The sequence below is a fragment of the Camelus ferus genome, chromosome 9 (genome assembly GCF_009834535.1).
Source record: "Camelus ferus isolate YT-003-E chromosome 9, BCGSAC_Cfer_1.0, whole genome shotgun sequence".
NCBI classification, from domain to species: Eukaryota; Metazoa; Chordata; class Mammalia; order Artiodactyla; family Camelidae; genus Camelus; species Camelus ferus.
The window spans coordinates 22,036,013-22,054,045 of NC_045704.1; the positions used below are offsets into that span (position 1 = coordinate 22,036,013).

At 45.4% G+C, this 18,033-nt stretch overlaps 1 long non-coding RNA gene across 1 annotated transcript; it reads right to left on the bottom strand.

Moving 5' to 3' along the window:
* Window positions 1–2,936: 2,936 nt before the first annotated feature.
* LOC106729586 lies at window positions 2,937–16,464 on the bottom strand. Its single transcript, XR_001365996.2, has 3 exons — window positions 16,320–16,464; window positions 14,900–14,960; window positions 2,937–9,199 (listed from the first exon to the last, which is right to left on the bottom strand). It is a non-coding gene; the product is annotated as an uncharacterized LOC106729586 (long non-coding RNA).
* Between the last annotated feature and the right edge of the window lie 1,569 nt (window positions 16,465–18,033).

The following is an 18,033-nucleotide window of genomic DNA, read 5'->3' on the forward strand; positions in this document are numbered from 1 at the left end:
CTCTTGGGTAGCTCCTGGGTTAGCCAGCATCCCACCAATCCCCGGGCCTGGGGGCCTCACCTGTGCAGCTGTGTCTCTAAGTGCTCAAGTTGGTCGCATGGCTTTGTCTCGCCCTGCGTCTGTAAGACACTGCGTCAATTACTTTAACTCTAAAGTAAGTCCTCACATCCTGGGAAGAAAGTCTTTTGATCTTGTTCCTTTTCCATCAGAGTCAGCTTGGCAAGTTCCAAGGAGGGAAAATCAACCGTGGGAGTTTGTTATGCTCTAGTCAACACCTGGTAGCTTTACAATACTGACTTTTCCAAAGTGTCCACGTGGGGTCACACTCCATGTATTTAGATATGTTTTAATGTCACTCTCTGAGTGTTTAGGGTTTTTTTTCAAAGTCCTGCCTTGCAAAATGCACGTAACACAAACGTTACTGTCTGAACCATTTTTAAGCGTACAGTTCTGTGGCATCAAGTTCATTCACATTATTCTGAAACCATCACCACCATGTGTTTAGGTACTTTTGAAAAACAAATGTTTCTTGTTAAGTTCCATCATGTCTTTTTTTAGACTTTTTTTTCCCCTTTGGTAGTTTATGTTTTAAAAAGCTTTTTTTGTGTGTGTGACAGATAATACATACAAGAAATGGCATAAATACAAATGGTTTAATATATGCTTATAAAGGGAACTCTCATGAACCTACCACCCAGGTCAAGAAAAAGTACATAATTGCCCAGCCCCCACCCTCCGCCAGCCCCCGCCACCGCCACCGGTGCCTTCCCAGCCAAACCCTCCTCCCCTCCAAAGACCTTCTTTGTTAATCCTGCCTTCCCTTTTTTTTTTTTTTTTTTTTTAGCGTTTTGCTACCTGAGCACATGTTCCCAAACACCCGAGTTTAGTTTTGCCTGCTTCTGAACCTCATATAAATGGAGGAACACACTGTGAAGTCTTTTGTGTTTGGCTTTTTCCACTTAACATTCTGCTTGTGAACCATCCACTTTATTGTGCATGGCTGAAATGTGTTCATTTTTCATATCATATTTTATTCCACTGAGGAAATAAATTGTAGCTTAAATACCACTATTGACTTATCAATTAGGTGGATGGATATTTGAGGTCTTCCTAGTTTGGACTGTTAAATATAGTGTTACGGTAAACATTCTCGTACATGTCTCTGTGTGTTCCTCTCTGTCACGCATCAAGTATCTATCTATCCACCCATCCACCCATCTGTGCATCCGTGCATACATCCACTGTGGGTGTTTCAGAGCTTCATTGGTCCATTTGTTTATCCCTCTCCAAAAAACACAACAGCCTAATTATCATGTGTGTGTGTGTGTGTGTGTGTGTATCTCAAGGCTAGTTGAAAAACCACATATATATTATAAATATGTGCATATATGTATATATATTAATTACATACACGTGTGTATATATGTATATAGTGCATTGGCTTTTCCTTTTCATGTTAGCCCTTCCATCAGACATGCAGGATCCTTGCCCGTCAGTTCATATTTAGAAGTGGGGCCCAGCATGGGGCTCAGCCTGCGGTTTAACAGCTGAGGGGGCAGTGAAGACTGAAATAAGCCAATATTTTGCAGAATAACTTCAAGAGTTCTGTTTAGGACAACTTGTTGGTGATGCTGAGGGAAGGTCCAGATGGAGAGGTCCAGTAGGCAGTAGGCAGACAGAGACCAGGACTGGCCCCTGCAGCCCCCCCCACCACATGTTGACAGTGATCACCCCCTACCCATCACGATGTGTAGAGTGAAGGTGTCCCTCACCTCCCCCGGCGCATCTTTTCCCAGAACCCACCCTTCTCTTCCTGCACAGGAATCCTGTCTTCATGAAAAATGGAGCTGGATTCAAATTCTCTCTTAGGGGTTGAGTGAAGTTCATGGCTGGTGTTAGGACTGTGGAAAGAAGGAAACTCGTCAGAACCCAATGTCCTTGGAAACAGGAAGGACTGGCGTGTGGAAATGAAATCCCAGACAGAGCAGGGCTACATAAGAACACCCCATGTGAGCCCCCCCTGCTCTGTGAAAGTCCCCATGTTTCTCCATCTCAGATCTGTGTGGGTTGAAAACCACTTGCCTCTTATTCCATTATTTCTGCTTCCCCTCATTCTGGAGAGTAGCAGGGTCATGAAGCTGCTCACTGGCGCTCCTCCCAGCTGGGGTGGGGTGGGGTGGGGTGGTGAGCTGAGGGCGTCCAGATTATGTGCCATTTCTGCAGCATTTTCCCACATGAAGGTTGATGCCCAGAGTCTGTGCTGACTTCCATCTTCCACTCCCATGTGGGTGCTTAAAAGAGCGTAGGTTTGTGTACTTCTGATAAATAATAAGCTATAATGTGTTATTTGCGCTCTCCGGATACTTCAGGATTTCCTGACTGTTAATCTGTTTCCAGTGAACTGTGACTTCTGGTTTCGCCTCTGAGTGTGTCCACAAGGGGTCTGGTGATTTTTGACTTCCTACTTAATCTCACCCACGCCCCCTGCGTACGTAACGTTTCTTTCCCCAAGTGTCTGATTTGAACAAATCCCTTCCCACACCCCGCACCCTGGGAAAGTCCCAAATTGTCTGATGTCCTCCCCTTCTGTTCTCTGTTTGTATATTGAGAGCTGTCTCTTTGGGCTGAACTGAGCCCCATTTCTACAAAAGAGATGGGCATTCCCAGGTGCTAAATGGCTGTCACTGGGGCCAACCAGACAGTCCCTTCCGGCCACCCTCTGCCTCGACCTCCCATGCAATGTCATTGGGGCGTCGGTTTCTCATGAATTTCCGCTTTATCTCCTCACCATCTCGGGGCAAATTGTGGGTACTGCTGCTCTCAGAGCAAAGACACCCGGTCCGAGACCATTTCCTGCCCTTGAACTTGGGGCTACCTGGGGAGGAAGCTTGGTGTACCTTGAGTTCCCAAAGAATTTGCACCTCGACGAGGACAAGGTAGGAGGGATGAAGATGGATTTTTTTGCGTTTTGTCAACCAGAGCATGAAGGACTGGGTTTCCCAAGGGTTTCTTCCTTCCCCCGAGTTTCCTTCCCAGTATCTATTTTTCTGTTTTGCTTTCTAATTTTATGTATTCTTTTCCTCACCCTAAAAACCACAAAGAGGGGCCCAAGACATAGTCTAAGACTGGATGGCCTGTTATAAAACCTAAAGAATTGCATTTTTTTCTTATCATTTGGGTTCATTTCTGCAAGGAATCATCAGGACCAAATGTAACATTTTCTGTAGAAAATGACCATTTTGGAGGGCTTTATAAGCCCCAGTAAAATTTCTATTCTGTATTTCACCCGGCCTGGGAAATCTTCAAGGAAACTTCTAGATATTGGAGGCTTCATTTCAGCAGTGAGGGTGGGGGAGCCTTTTGATAAACTGCAATGGTTTTCTAGGCTGTCTCCCTTCCCAGTGACATACCTACTGTTGGCTGCTCTTCTAGAAAATGGGACTGAAGCCACAGACAGACAGACAGACTTGGTTCCTGTGGTCAGTGAGCTCACAGCCCTCACCTGTGCAGCATGGAAAATGTTATGACCTCCCTCCAAGGCTTCTGAGAGAATCCAGTGAGATAATATAAGTTAAGTGCTTCGCCTAGGCTTAAACACACAGTGAGCCTCCCATCACTGTTTTAGCTTTTGTTACATGTTCCCGGGTCGGGGCAGGGTTTGAATGAGCTCGTATGGTTCAGGATTTCAACAACCATGCTCTGCAAGATGCTGGAAACCAGATGCTGGGGAAACAGAGCTAGAAGTGTAAGAAAATTCTAGAATGCTTGTCATGTCCCCAAGTTGGTTTTGTTTAACTCTGGGCGTTCTTCCACATCACTTGCTAGGCAAATCTTAAAATGAGAAGGAGATGCATGCTTGCATGCTAAGAGACGGAAGAAGGAAAGAACTGGAGTGATTTCATTTTGCTCCACCGTCACGTCTGTGAGAAGGCGAGCCCTCCAAACAGGGCAGGTTTAATGTGGTTAATTTCTTTTTCTGTTTTATGTATCAGTATCATGCATATATTTTGCTTTTATTAAAAAAAATTTTTTTTAATTTAAGTATGGCTAATTTTAATAGGAAACAAATGGCCTTGTTCCTGCAAGCCTGAGAAAGGGCAGGGCGGCAGCAGGGGAACCAGCCGCCCAAGCGGAGGAGGCACAGGCTGCGTAAGGAGCAGCCGGCTCTCCATGGAAACCCCACTGGGACGGACGGGATCACAAACACACTCCGACAGGCCTGCTGGGGCCATCTCAACTCTTGGACGTTAAGCAAACACTACCTGAACTCAGTTCAGAGATGGGCGAAAAACCCAGTCGGGCTTGGGAAAGTCTGCATTCAAAATGCCTTAAAAATTTCAGTGTGAGTGGTGCACACGTTACAAATGTAAATGGGTATTAATAAAGTTACACTGTAAATGACCCCCGTCTGCACTTCCTGGGGCTGCCATTACACACTACCTGGGACCTGGCGGCTTACAACAGCAGAGATGTGCTATCTCAGGGTTCTGGGGGCTGCAGGCCTGAGTCGAAGTGTTGACAGGACCACGCTCTCTCCAGAGCTCCACGTGGTCCTTGGTCTGTACCCGCACAACCACAGTCTACACCTCCATCTTCCTGTGGCCTTCTCCTCTCTGAGTGTCTCTTCTCAGGACGCGTGTCCTTGGATTGAGGGCCCGCTCCTATAATCCAAGGTGATCTCAGAGACTTAATTACATCTGTAAAGACCCTTTCTTCAAACAAGGTCACATTCACAGGGTCTGAGGGTGAGGCTGTGGACTTACCTTTCTGGGAGGGTGGTGCCCACCATTCAACCCATCACATCGTTCAAGAGAAGAGACTGGCAATATCCACTAAAGGAGACATGTGAGGATGATAATGGCAGCTTGACTCATGGCAGCCCCAAACTGGAAACCACCCACATGTCCATCAACAATAGAATGATTAAATAAATAGTGATAGAGTCATACCCTATGGCAATGAGAATGAGCGAACTCTCACATAGGCATCAACTGAGGTGCACGTCCATTAACATGAAGTTCAAGAGCAGGCAAAACTAATCTGTGGTGCCAGAGCTCAGAGCAGTGCTGACCTCTAGGGGTTAACGACTGGGAGGGCACAAGGGAGCTTCTGAGCTATTGGAAGTGTTGTATATTTTAATATGCATGGTGACGGTGCACATATGAAAAATTACTTATGCACATTACTGTATGCATGCTTACCTCAATAAAGAGATAAAAAATAAAATTTTAATAAGCTGCACTATATTACCAACATTAAACCTATTAACAGCTTTATTGAAGCATACTTGAAGTACGAGAAACTGCACATATTTAAGCACGCAATTTGATGATGTTGACATATACATACAGTACTGAAACCATCACCACGACCAAGGTGACCAACATGTCCATCATCCCCCCAGAGTGTCCTCTTGCTTCTCTCCACATGCTCCCCCATCCCCACAACATGAACAAGTTTATGTTTAAAGTTTTTGCAAACTAAAATGACTGCTGAATGCTTTCTTTCAGGAATTACACCAAACCAGCAAGGAGAACTTAGAAGCAGATGTGCACCCTCCACTTCCCGCATAACTGGGGGGTGGCGTGGGGTCTCTGAAAGACCAGACCCTGGCCTGGGACGACAGGCGGCCAATACAGTGAAAGCGAAACGGGTCTAAGGGGAAACCAAGGAGGATCACTCCCCGTTATGACCTCAGGCTGAGCCTGCGAAGCACAGGAGGCTCGTTCTGACGGGTAACGAGCAGTTCCTTGGCTGGAACAGGAAGAGTGGGATGTACAGTCTGGCAGTTGGAACTTTCCTGTAACTGCCTGGCATTGAGATCAGACAGGAAGCCGCCGGCAGGGGAGATTATAAGGTGCATTGTCAGGCCTTTCCTGCTGCCCCTCCGGGCCTGCTGGGGCAGAGATGGTTAAAGGGCTCACAAGAGCAAGTAGCCCTCTGAATCAGGAACTCCACTGGAACCCAGGGAGATTTCCGGCTGGGCAGGAACAGCAGCCCCCACCCTCACCTTCAGCCAGTTGGGATGAAGAGTTCTCCTCATTCATGGGTCAGAGGTAACTGGAAGGTTTTTTGTTTGTTTGTTTTTATTTTGTATTTTTAAATTTTTATATAGTTGATGGATTTAGGGTTAGAGACTTGATGTTTGCAACTCACTGTCAATGCATAAAAGATAAGCTGAACCAAGCAGAGTGAAATGTTAATGGCAGAATCTAGGTGGCAGGTATACACAGGCGTTCATTGTACAGCTCCTTCAGCTCTCCTGAAAGTTTTCATTAAACAGTTGGAGGGAAAAAGGATACGCTCAGGAGTAGAACAAAGATGTCAGCAGAAAAAAGGAGAAAAGCCACAGTAGAACAATTTCAGATGAAGATTACGTAAGTGAAAGAAGCTGCTGGGCTGCGAAGCCCAACACACCCAAAGAATAAATTCATCACACATGTTGAAAAATGAAATAAATAAAACCGAAGATAAATACAGAGAATAATAAAATAAAAAGCACACCTGGGACTTCTATCAACTAGCAATCAACTGGAAACAGGATTAAACATATAGAATTCTTCAAAGGGCAAAACGGCGTCTCTTTTGAACAGGAAATACACACAGACTTCAACTTCCTTTTCCTGCCCCACGGAAAGCACCAACAGGAGAGCTAGCTGGCCATGACTGGAGAAGATAAAACCAACTTCTTCCCATGGTACTGACTATTTCTACCTGCACCGCCCTTCACAGCTCTTGGATCAGAGGTTAGAACCTGGCCCCAACACCCCACCAGCCGACTCACGGCAGGTTTCACCCTCTGCGTCTGCTTCTTCCCTTTCTCAGGTTTAACTTTGCAAATCCCTCCACTTCATGTGTGAGTCATTCATTCCACAAATATTTCATTAAAGTGCTAGAGATACAAGGGGAAATAAATTTACAAAGGGAAACAAGTTCTTTGCATTGAAGAAATATATCATGAAATCATGATCATGATCATGATCATGATGGCTAGCACACATTGAGAATTTACTCCGTACCTGATGAATCTTCTGTGGAAAATGAGAAGTCATATAAATCAGTGGCCATCAGGGAGGAGATTGCCTGAGAATTCCAGGATGACAAAACAAACCCTCCACCTAGGGGAGGAGAATGGAGAAGAAAGAACAAAGACAAAATCCCCAGAAATGCTCCCAAACAGTGAAGAAAGAGAGAGGTCAGAAGTTAGAAATTGCCACATCCTGGAAATAGTACTTAGAAAATCAGGAAATTTAAGAAGGCATCTTCTTGTTTTAGTTCTGCCTGATTCATCCTGTAAATTTCAGTATATCTGTTCACCTCTCTGTCACTTGGTTTTCCACTACTGTACAGTTAACTTATCACAGATGGAATTGTGAAAATGAAATAATGTACATAAAAGTGCATTGGATTCTAAAGCACTATATAAATAGGAAAGAATAAATATTTTAAAAAGTCTATCATAACACTGCCAAGCTCCCCAGTCCTCCAGGCACCTTCTTTCTCAAAGTTCAACTCACTGCTTCCACCACCAACCAGGGTCTGCCCAGGTCACGATAGCATTTGTGGAGGGTGCTTCATCCAGTAGACACTGCAGGGGAGAAGCGACACATTTCCTGCCCTCAAGGAGCCCCCGCTGGAGATCAGGAGGCACCATCACCGATCAGGGAGTACTAATCAGGGAGTATCATCACCAAGACCGGCGGGGGTTGGGGGGTAGAATTTCTGTCTGAGGAGCTGGTGCTTGACTTGGGTCTTTGAAGCCCTTTGAAAGCGAGATAACACTGCCTCAGAGCTTCACATTTTCACTTTTCCCTGACTTCACTATAACCTGGAGGCCCCTGAGGTCCGGGGTCTTGCGTCCCAACAGATCCCCGAGGCTGTATGTCCTTCTCCGGCATCTACACCCAGGTGGACCACAGAGCACATGCAGGTTTTCTTACAGGAAGGAGTAGGCAGCAATTCTCAACCTTGGCTGCACGTTAAAATTCTCAGGGGGAGCTTTTAACAATCTGGACCCCAGGAATGTCAAAATCAGAATCTCTGTGGGGTAGTGCCCTTGCATCAGGAATTTTTTAAATTCCTGGGGTGATTCTAACATGCCTCCAAGGTTGAGAAGCCGTGAGCTGGAGTGCTCCTCTAACTTCAGTGTGCACACGCATTGCCTGAGTCTTGACAAAATGCGGATTTTGATTCAGCTGGTCTGGGTTTGGGGCCTGAGATTCTGCTTTTCTGACAAGTTCCCAGGGGACTGCTGCTGGTTACTGGACCAAGGTGGCAGAAGGGAGCGGGAACTCAGGCCACGCTCCCCAGCCATAGGGATTGTGGTTCTTGTGCCCCCTGGTGGTCAGAAACTCCCTAGCAGCACCCAGCCCAGAAAAACTGATACAATTTCTGGAGTATTGACAGATTTTTCCCCACAGCCAGACCACTGACATCTTCATTTCAGCCTTGTAATAACCTGAGCACAAACCTGCCTAGATTCCTGACCCTCGACTCCTGACTTACAAAACTGTGAAGTAATAAATGGGTATTGTTTAAGCTGCCAAATTTATGGTAATTTGTCTTGCAACAACATAAACTAATAAAGGGAGTTTTATAGGCTTTAGAATAACGGGTCAGGTGAGAATCCTAAGTCTACTGGCTTGTCCTGGAAGCTCTGCACAATATCTCTTTTCTAGCCCAGGTGGATGGATCTGTTCCCAACTTCCAACCCAATGGGATAAAAGGCAGAAAGGATGGTATTCCTCATTTATCAAGATTATACTTGCTGCCTTATTTCTTCATGACTGCACACTTCGTTTCACCTTATGGTGTCTGTTGTCACTGACATTCATGAAAGCTCAAGGATGGTGCAGGGGGCTAGTTTATTCTCTGTGGCAGACTGTATTTCTCCAAAGACGAGTCCCAGCCCGTGTGCCCGTTTTATAATATGATCTTGACACTCCTCCATCAAGAAATTGGATCTAAGTTCCATCCTCTTGAATCTAGCAGATCTAAGACTATGGTGAGAGTGATGTGAGGTGACTTTCGAGGCTAAGTCATAAAAGGTGACAGACATATCTGCCTGGTTTGCTCTCTCAGGATGATCATCCTTGGAACCCAGGCACCATGTTGTGAGGACGTCCAAGCAGCCATCCAGAAGGGTCCCCTGCAGGTGTCCTGGCCACAGCCCCCACTGGGAGCCACCATCAACTGCAGACTTGTGAGAGAGAGAGAGAGAGAGAGAGAGAGAGAGACAGCCTTCAGAAGATTCTTTCTTCAAAAAATGCCCCAGATATGAGCTGCTTCCACTGAGCCCTGTCCAAATTGCAGATCTGGGAGCAAAATAAATGCTTTAAATCTCTAAACTTTATCTCATTGTTATGTGAGAGTAGGTGACTGGAACACCCTCAGACTCTCTCTGGAGGACAACACACTGAATCTAACTGCGTGTCGGGGTGGGGATGGGGAACCTTTGGTTTTGATTAATTACAGGTGAGTTACCTGTTTTTTATTAGTTCCTATTTTTTTTAAAGGCAGTCTCATTAGAAAATAAGTTCAGTGCTAATAAACTATTTGGAAATCAGCCCTGAGATATTTTTAGAAACATCGGCATTTTTATGACTTTTCTTCTTTGCTATTTAATTCTTTTAAAAGGCTGTCTCCTTAGATAGTTCTCAAGAATAGTCAAGACCCAGAGGGAAGGATAGTGTTAGGTATTTATTTGCAGGCGCTCCCCCACCCGTGGGAGGCCGCGTTCTGAAACGGCCTCCGACAACCTCCACCTCCTGTTACTGGGGCCCTTGTGTAATCCCCTTCTGTGAGTATGGACCTGACTTCATGACTTGCTTCCCAACAGAATATGGCAAAGGTGAGGGGATGTCACTTCCATGGTTGGTTACAAAAGATTGTGACCTCTGTCTTGCTGGCAGACCCTCCCAATTGCCCTTTAGCTTGCACACTTTGACGATGCAAGCTGCCAGGTTGGAGAGGAGGACCCGAAGGCAGCCTCTGGCCAACAGCCAGCGAGGAACTGAGTCTAACAGCCCTCAGCCTATGAGAAAAGACATGAACTTGGAAGGGTCTCCTTCCCAGCTGAGCCATGAGATGAGACACCAGCTCTGGCTGGCTCCTTGACTGCAGCCTTGGGAGAGACCTTGAGCAAGGGACGCAGCTAAGCTTTGCCTAGACTCCTGACCCACAGAAACTGGGAGATAATAAATGTGTGTTGCGCTAAGCCTCTAAGTTTGGGAATAACCTGTTAGGCAGCAATAGATAACGTGGATACACCCGCCCTCCTCGAGCTGCCGCGTGTCATTTCTTTATCAGAACCCCAGTCACACGCAGGCTGAACATGTGCCCCAATCCACCCCCGTCAACACCAGGGTTCTCACCCGGGTGTGCCCGCCTCTGTCCAAGTGAAGCAGTATTTCAGTTCTGCACTGGCCGGCTGGCTTCCTTCTTGGTGTCTGGACCTGTGTTTGCTGAGCCTGTCTTGGAACATTTAACTCTATGCATCGCCCCAATAAATCTCCCCTGGAGCCTGGGTCAGATTCCATCTGAATCAGGTAAAACCTCAGACACAACGCTCTACCCCTGAATATTGCAAATTCATGTGTCCTCCCCCTGGGCTAGGCTGAGCTTGGGCTCTGCAAAACATGTGGCTTCCTCAGGATACACCGGCTCTTCCTGCGGCAGGAAGGACCATTTCCTCCAAGTCATGAACTTTCTCTCATTTGAGTTCCTGCCTCTTGTTCTCTGACAGCTCTGCACTGGGATCCTCGGACCAGAAGCCTTTTTGCTTCTTAATGTTGGAATCTGAAAAGAAGTCTTACCCAGTACAGCTGACTGGGGAATTTTTTTAAATTTCTACCCAATTTTTTTGACTGAGGAATTCTAATCCTTGCTTATATTATGTGGCAACATTAGTTGTTTCCCCTACCTTCATACCCTAGATCTTTCCTTTTGTCTTCACACATTACATTATTTATTTAATGGAGGTACTGGGCATTGAACCCAGGACTGCGTGCATGCTAAGCATGCGCTCTACCACTGAGCTACACCCTCCCCCCTTACACGTTCCATTTTTCATTTACATTCTGTAAACCAGAACCAAAGCACCACATACCAAGAAAACCAAGAAAAACGGATCTGCTTTGGTTCTCAAATATTAGAGGAAAGAGCGCTTCCCCTGGATTTGGGGTTCACATCTGCAGTGGTTTCCAGGCCCAGACATAGAAGAGGATGTTTTCCACATTCTGGAGCTAAGCAAACTCTAGGTACCGCCTAGTCACCTCCCACATCATGGAAAAGGATTCAGCAGGACTAGTTAGGAAACCACCACACAGACGCCAGGACTGCAGACAGCTGCGGTCACAGCCCTAGTGGTCTCTGCCAGAGGGGAGGAGCTGGGAGGGGTGAATAACATCTGGTGGGTGTGGAGGCTTCCCGGAAGAGCTGGGGAGGTGGCTGGCTGAGGAATTCCAGCAGGAGATGAGGGTGGCCTGGACCACCATAGCTGGCGGATGATGGGGAGTCTGCAGGGCTCAGACACCGCCTGCGGGAGCAGGGGGACAGGGGGGTGAGGCGTGAGTCAGGTGCATGCTGGCGAGGATAATGAGCCCAGGCAACTGCACCTAAACTCCCAGCCTGCAGGGTGCCCCCATTTGCGTGGCCCCCGATATTTAAATGCGGGTGCTCTCCAGGGCTCAGTCCTGGCTAGGAAAGTAGTCAGAACTGGGGACCCGCCTCCCTGTACCTGGATTCAGGCTCCCACACTCTTGCTGGGCTGTCCTTAGTGCGGCTGGGCCAGAGCCGCTCCCCTAATCTGTCATTTTGTGGGGTTCCGGGCCTGGGTTTGCCGACTCTGTGTCCTCTCTCTCTCTCTCTCCCTCCCTCCATGCCTCTGTCTGAAACAACCTTCTCATTTCTCTCTTCCTGACTGATGAGAAATGCTGGAGAAGGAATAGATTTGGAGGGAGCCCTTTGAGAGGGCTGTGAGATATTCATTGGAAATACAGACTGAAAGTACAGAGAAGAGCTGGCACTATAACTCGGGAAATCAGGAGGAAAAGTACAGTATTCATTGTCAGGGGGATGAAGGAACTCATCTGAGGCAACAGAAAGCCAAGAGGCACCAGGACCCTGCAGCAAAGACCTCAAAATTTAGAGTCTGGGGATCGGAGGGGTGGGCAGCAAGACTCATGTAGGTGGACAGTATCAATACAGGACAGTTTAAAAGGGGAAAGGCAGTGAGGAGGGTAAGGAAAACAGGAGAATGTGATGGTTGAGAAGGTCGGTAAGGCGGGAGGTGCAGGAGAAAGCGATTTGGGTCAAATACTGCAGAATGGTTGAATAAAATCCATCCATTCCTCAGAGCATTTATTCATTCAACGGTCTACACCTTCCCGTCAATTCAGTCGTCAGCCTCCAGATTTCCATTAGTCAGGTGTCATCATTACTCTTTTAATTATTCACCTCTTAAATCATGAATTTACTTCTTTTTCATTAACTTAATCCTCACACCAAGGGCTTTTTGTGCACCAGGACACTAGGCATAGGCGGAGACCCAAACTCACTGCCTGGGAGAAAGTGAGGCATGGGTTCAGCCGTGTACACTGATGGCTGCTGGCCACCCAGGGGATCAGAGCCAAGCATACTGCTGATGATGGAGGAGCGGGAGCAGGGCAGGGTGGGGACACTCCCAAGAATAGGTGCCGGGGCGCTGAGCCGATTGGGATTTTGTCCAGGTGTCAGGACAGAAGGTTGAGGCCTGGACTAGGTCCTGGAGGAGAGGCTGTGGACTGAGAAGTAACCTCAGGGAGGGAGATCTTCCCAGAAGGACAGGCCTGGGCGTTGGAAGAGGAGGCAAAGGGAGGAGTCTGGAAGGTTCGCGATCAGGCCATTCCCACCCGTGTTTGTGTGCCAGCTGCCCTTCCACATGCACTGTTTTCCACAACCTGTGGTTCAGAGAAGCTCAGACACCACGTCCTCAAAACTGCAGACCCAGTGCCCGCTGACATTTTAGCTTTTGGCTCCTCCCACTCTCACATTTAGACCCATAACCTCTTTGTTTACTGTCTCGCCCATTCATTTATTCATTCAGAAAATGTTTGTTGTGGCCATATTGTGTCTTGGCATTGAGCTAAGATCAGGGGTTATATCAACAAATAAGATCCATCCTTCGTGCCGAATGAGCTAACATAATAAAATATTTCTCATCACAGTAAGCATGAATTGAGCACGTATCATGAATAAAGCCTTTTATATTGAAGTTAATGTTTTCCCAAATGCTGTAAATTATCTTCGTCCCCTCCTGTCACCCCTGCTTTACAGATTAGGAATCTGTAAGCACAGAGAAATTAGATGTCCTGGCCAATGTCATAGTCTTTATGAGGATTCAGAGCAGACATATGAGATCCAAAAGCCCTTATTTTTAAGTATTTTCCAATGCCGGATCGCAATTTGGCCTTAATTCAATCTGAATGAGCCACGCATCCCAGGGTGGGACCCAGGCCTGGACAGAAGCCATCCTGCACAGGGAACCAAACCAGGGCAGCTGGAGAGAGTTCTCTAACCACAGGCTCTACTTAGAAGATACCTGGAAGGTTTACTCGGGTCTAACCCTAGATGATCATATGGTGTCTGCTTTAAGGACTCGCTTTGCTAACAGGGTTTGGTGAGGAACTGAGAGGCTTTTCAAAAACATCTTCTTAATTAGCAAATACTCATCTCACTGAGAGCCATGCCTTAGAGGATGCAAAGTCTGATAAAACAAAATCCACACAATGCAAACTCATGGCTCTTCAACTTAAACGACTCGAGGGAATTTTGTTCCACTAAAACTTTATCTAAAATTTTTTTATTTTAAATTTTTTGGGGGGTAGGTAGTTAGGTTAACTTATTTATTTAATTGTAGAGGAGGTACTGGGGATTGAACCCAGGACCTTGTGTATGCTAAGCATACGCTCTACCACTTGAGCTACACCCTCCCCCTCTTCTAAAAAACTTTTTTAAAAGAATTTTTAAAGATATACTTGCCAGTACTGCAGGGAAGAAGGACATTGGACTAAAGATTGTCCAACTTTAAAGAAAAAAAAAAGCCAATAATTGCAGGAGTCCCAGTGCCTCTCCTCCGAGGAATATTTTCCTGTCTTCCTCAAGCCACTCTTGAATGCTGGGTGAAGTGATAATCTCAATCTATGAGCCCCCATCATCTTTCTGGTAGACCCTGGAGCCACCTCTTCCACCCTCAACACCTCACAATTCCCGACCAGAATTCCTCAGAAGACACAAATCTCCTCCGTAGTGGGGTTATTTACCACATGACCTGTCCCTTTAAAAACCCCTTTCTGAGAGTTAATTTTTAAAATAAATAAATAAATAAAATAAAAATAAAAAATAAAACCCCTCTCTGTATCTCTTGGACCCCATGATGCTTAACATAGCTTTTTGTTAAGTTCCACAACTCCTTTTACTACATCGGGCAGAGATTTCATTTCTTTCTTTCTTTTTTTAAATTGAAGCAGTCAGTTACAGAGTGTCAATTTCTGGTGTACAGCACAATGTCCCAGTCATGCATATACGTACATATGTTCTAACTGCTATTTGTAGTGTTACTGTTTCATGTTCACGCAACTTTGCAGACTCCTCCCTCTCTGCCTCCCTCACTTGGTGCTTGGACAGCTCTGATGGGTGACCTGCATTTCCTTGACCCCTCACAGCATCCCAACGCTGGCTAATCCCCACATTCAGAACATGCTCACTCACAGTCCCAACTCACTTTGGGCTAAAGGAATGACAGATGTAGGACAAAAGCAGAGTCTTTTAAGAGTGCGGGGGCACCTCACTATGCATCTCCCGAAACTAACCCAATACTGTACAACCGGAGGTCATTTATAGTCTCAGATCTATTACTCACGGATTCCTTGACAAAGGGCTTCTCATCTCCGCATCTGGCCCCTGCGACACACCTGTTCTACCTGTAAAGAACCCAATTAGATACAAGAATTATGAGCCATAAAAAAAATTGTAAAACCTACGATTGTTTTTGTTCCCAAACCCCAATGCTATCCTCGCTTCTATACCCTCCAACACTACTGTTTTCATCACTGTTGACTTAGGCTCTGCTTTCTTTGTAATTTCATCACAACTCCCAATACCTGTTTGCCTTTCCGTGGGAAAAATAACAGTCTACTTGGACAGTCACGCTCCAGGGATTTTCAGAAGCCCTCACTTCTTTTGCCAGGATGTAAAGTGTAAAACTAAAGAATTTGGTCTTGTAATTCAACCCTCATTCAATACGTAGAGGACCTTCTTTGTTCTACTAAGTTCAGCAACTCATAGTCACACCCAATACTTATTAGAGACTCTGGCTTGCAAGGAACATAAGGTTTCAAGAGACAAAAATGCAACTTTGCTGTCTTCCGGTGCATTATCTGGGACACTATATCTCCCTAAGGGAAAAACTTTGTCCTCAGAACTATCAAGACCATTCTTAACTACACTCTGCCTAGAACAAAAAGACAACTCTGAGGCTTTCTAGGATTAACTGGATACTGTAGGACGTAGACTCCGACTTTTTCTGCTGTTGCATCCCCTGTATTTATGGTGTAATTTAGGAAACTATGCTTGAACTTCTACAACGGGACTCATTTTCCATGAAGGCATTTGAATCCTTAAAAACCTCCCATTTCTCTGCCTCCAACTTGGGGCTCCCAAACCACCCTTGTCTTTTCCCTATTCATTCATGAGAGAGCAGAGCTTGGTTTAGGTGCCCTATTTCTTTCTTTCTTTTTTTTTGGTGGTGGGGGGAGGTAATTAGGTTTTTGAAACATTAATTATTACTTTTTTTTTTTCTAAATGGAGGGACTGGGGATTGAACCCAGGACCTTGTGCATGCTAGGCACACACTTTACCACTGAGTTATACCCTCCCCACTAGGTGCCCTGTTTCAGAGCCATAATAGAAACCAAAGGCCCCTTGGGCATTTTAGCCTCACTTTAGACCCTGTTAGTAAAGCATTCTCTTCCTGTTTTCAAGCAGGTTGTGGCAAAATTGGTCCAAGATACAGCTGATCTTCTGCTCAGTCATATCCTGAAATTTATGTACCCCAGGCTGCCCAAATCCTTCTCCTAACTGAAACACCCAATACTTTTCCTTGACCGCCACCCTTCTGGTTTCCCCTTCTCACATCACTGTTCCCTGCTCAGAATCTTAACCCTGACACTCTCCTTCCTGTCCCAACTGAAGGATAACCACAGACTGCACTGCAGCCACCTGCGCGCTAACCCTTCCTCATCCTGACCTCTAGAGGTTCCCCTTGCAGAACCAGAGCTCACCCTTTTTGTGGATAGAGCTGATCTCTGCATCTCAGAAGGAACATTCCAGGCAGGATCTGCTATTACAGATTTCCAAAGCCCTGTGGAGTAGGAGTCACTGCCTGACACCAGATCATCGCAGAGAGCAGAACGTGTATTATCCCAGGCCCTGCACTGTACTTAAGAACAAGAGAATTAACATCTATGGAGATAGCACATACGCATTTGAGTTAATGCCTGCCTAGTATGTCAAAGAAAGCCAGGGGATTTATGACTACAACTGGAACACCAACTAAAAATGGGAAATGGATGGCTGATCACTTAGAGGATTTATTACTGAAAGAAGTGGATGTATTTAAAATAGAAGCTCATATGGGCAGTAAGATCCCAAAGCAAAGAGGGAACTTGTTCATTGATAAACATGCTAGCAGCTCCTCAGTCTGCCCCAATCCCGCTACAACCAGAGAGAATATTAAATTTACTCTGCCTACGACCTGACCCTCGAAGAAAGGAAATGAAAATCTCTCCATGCAAAGCCCCAGAGATTAATAGGCTAACTGGAAACAGCTGGATGTCTTATTCACCCAGATAAACTTTGGAGACACCCAGATGGTCATTTAGTCTCTCCTCAATCCCTTGCCTGAAATTTCATCTTTGGCATTCACAAAACAAGAAAGAAAAACTAGATCAGCTCCCTGACTGATGACAGTGGGAGAATTGTACTCCCTCCCTGGAACAAATGGTTTCCTTTTGCCTCATCTGCCAAAAACAGATGGTACAGGAAGAGAGCCTCCTCCAGCAGGACTCTTTCTCTACTGGCAATTAGATTTTATTCAGCTCCCGGTATTTTATGGTTGTGAATATGTCCTTGTCATTATTCACGTGTTCTCTCATTAAGTCAAAACTGTCAAAGTGACAGTTTCTCACTTTCCTTGTATTTTAAGTGACCTTGACAGTTTTGAGTAGCACTGGTCAGCTCTATTGTCAGATAGGTGTCTCTATGGGAATTTATCTCATGATTTTTTTCATGAATAGGCTGGGTTGATGGGATTTGGGGAAGAAGAGCATAGTGGTAAAGTGCCATTTTCCTCACATCATATCAAAGGCACTGTGGTATAATAATATATTTGGTCTTTGTCCCTGGTTCCTGAAAAAAAGCTCCTAAAGCTCTTGGAATTAATCAACAGATGCATAAACAAATGCATTTGATAAAAATCCAATACCCACTCATGTTAAAAAAATAAATCTTGGCAATCCAGGAATAAAGGGGAACTTCCTCAACTTGATAAATAACATCTTAAAAACCTATATCATACTTAATGGTGAGAAACTAGATTCTTTCCCACTAAGACAGGAACAAGGCAAGGATGTCCCCCTCACATCACTCCTATTTAACATCACACTGCATTTCCTACATAATGCAGTAAGACATGAAAAAGAAATAAAAGGTATATGGATTAAAAAGAAATAAAACTGTTTTTGTTCACAGATTACATGACTGTCTATGTAGAAATTCTAAAGAATTGACCCCAAAACCCCCTCAAAACAAATAAACAAAAAAAAATCCTCTTGGAACTAATAAGCAATTATAGCAAAGTTGCAGGGTACAAGGTTAATGCACAGAAATCAATTGCTTTCCTATATACTAAAATGAACAACTGGAATTTGAAATTAAAATACAGTATCATTTACATTAGCATGAAAAATATGAAATACTTAGGTGTAAACCTAACAT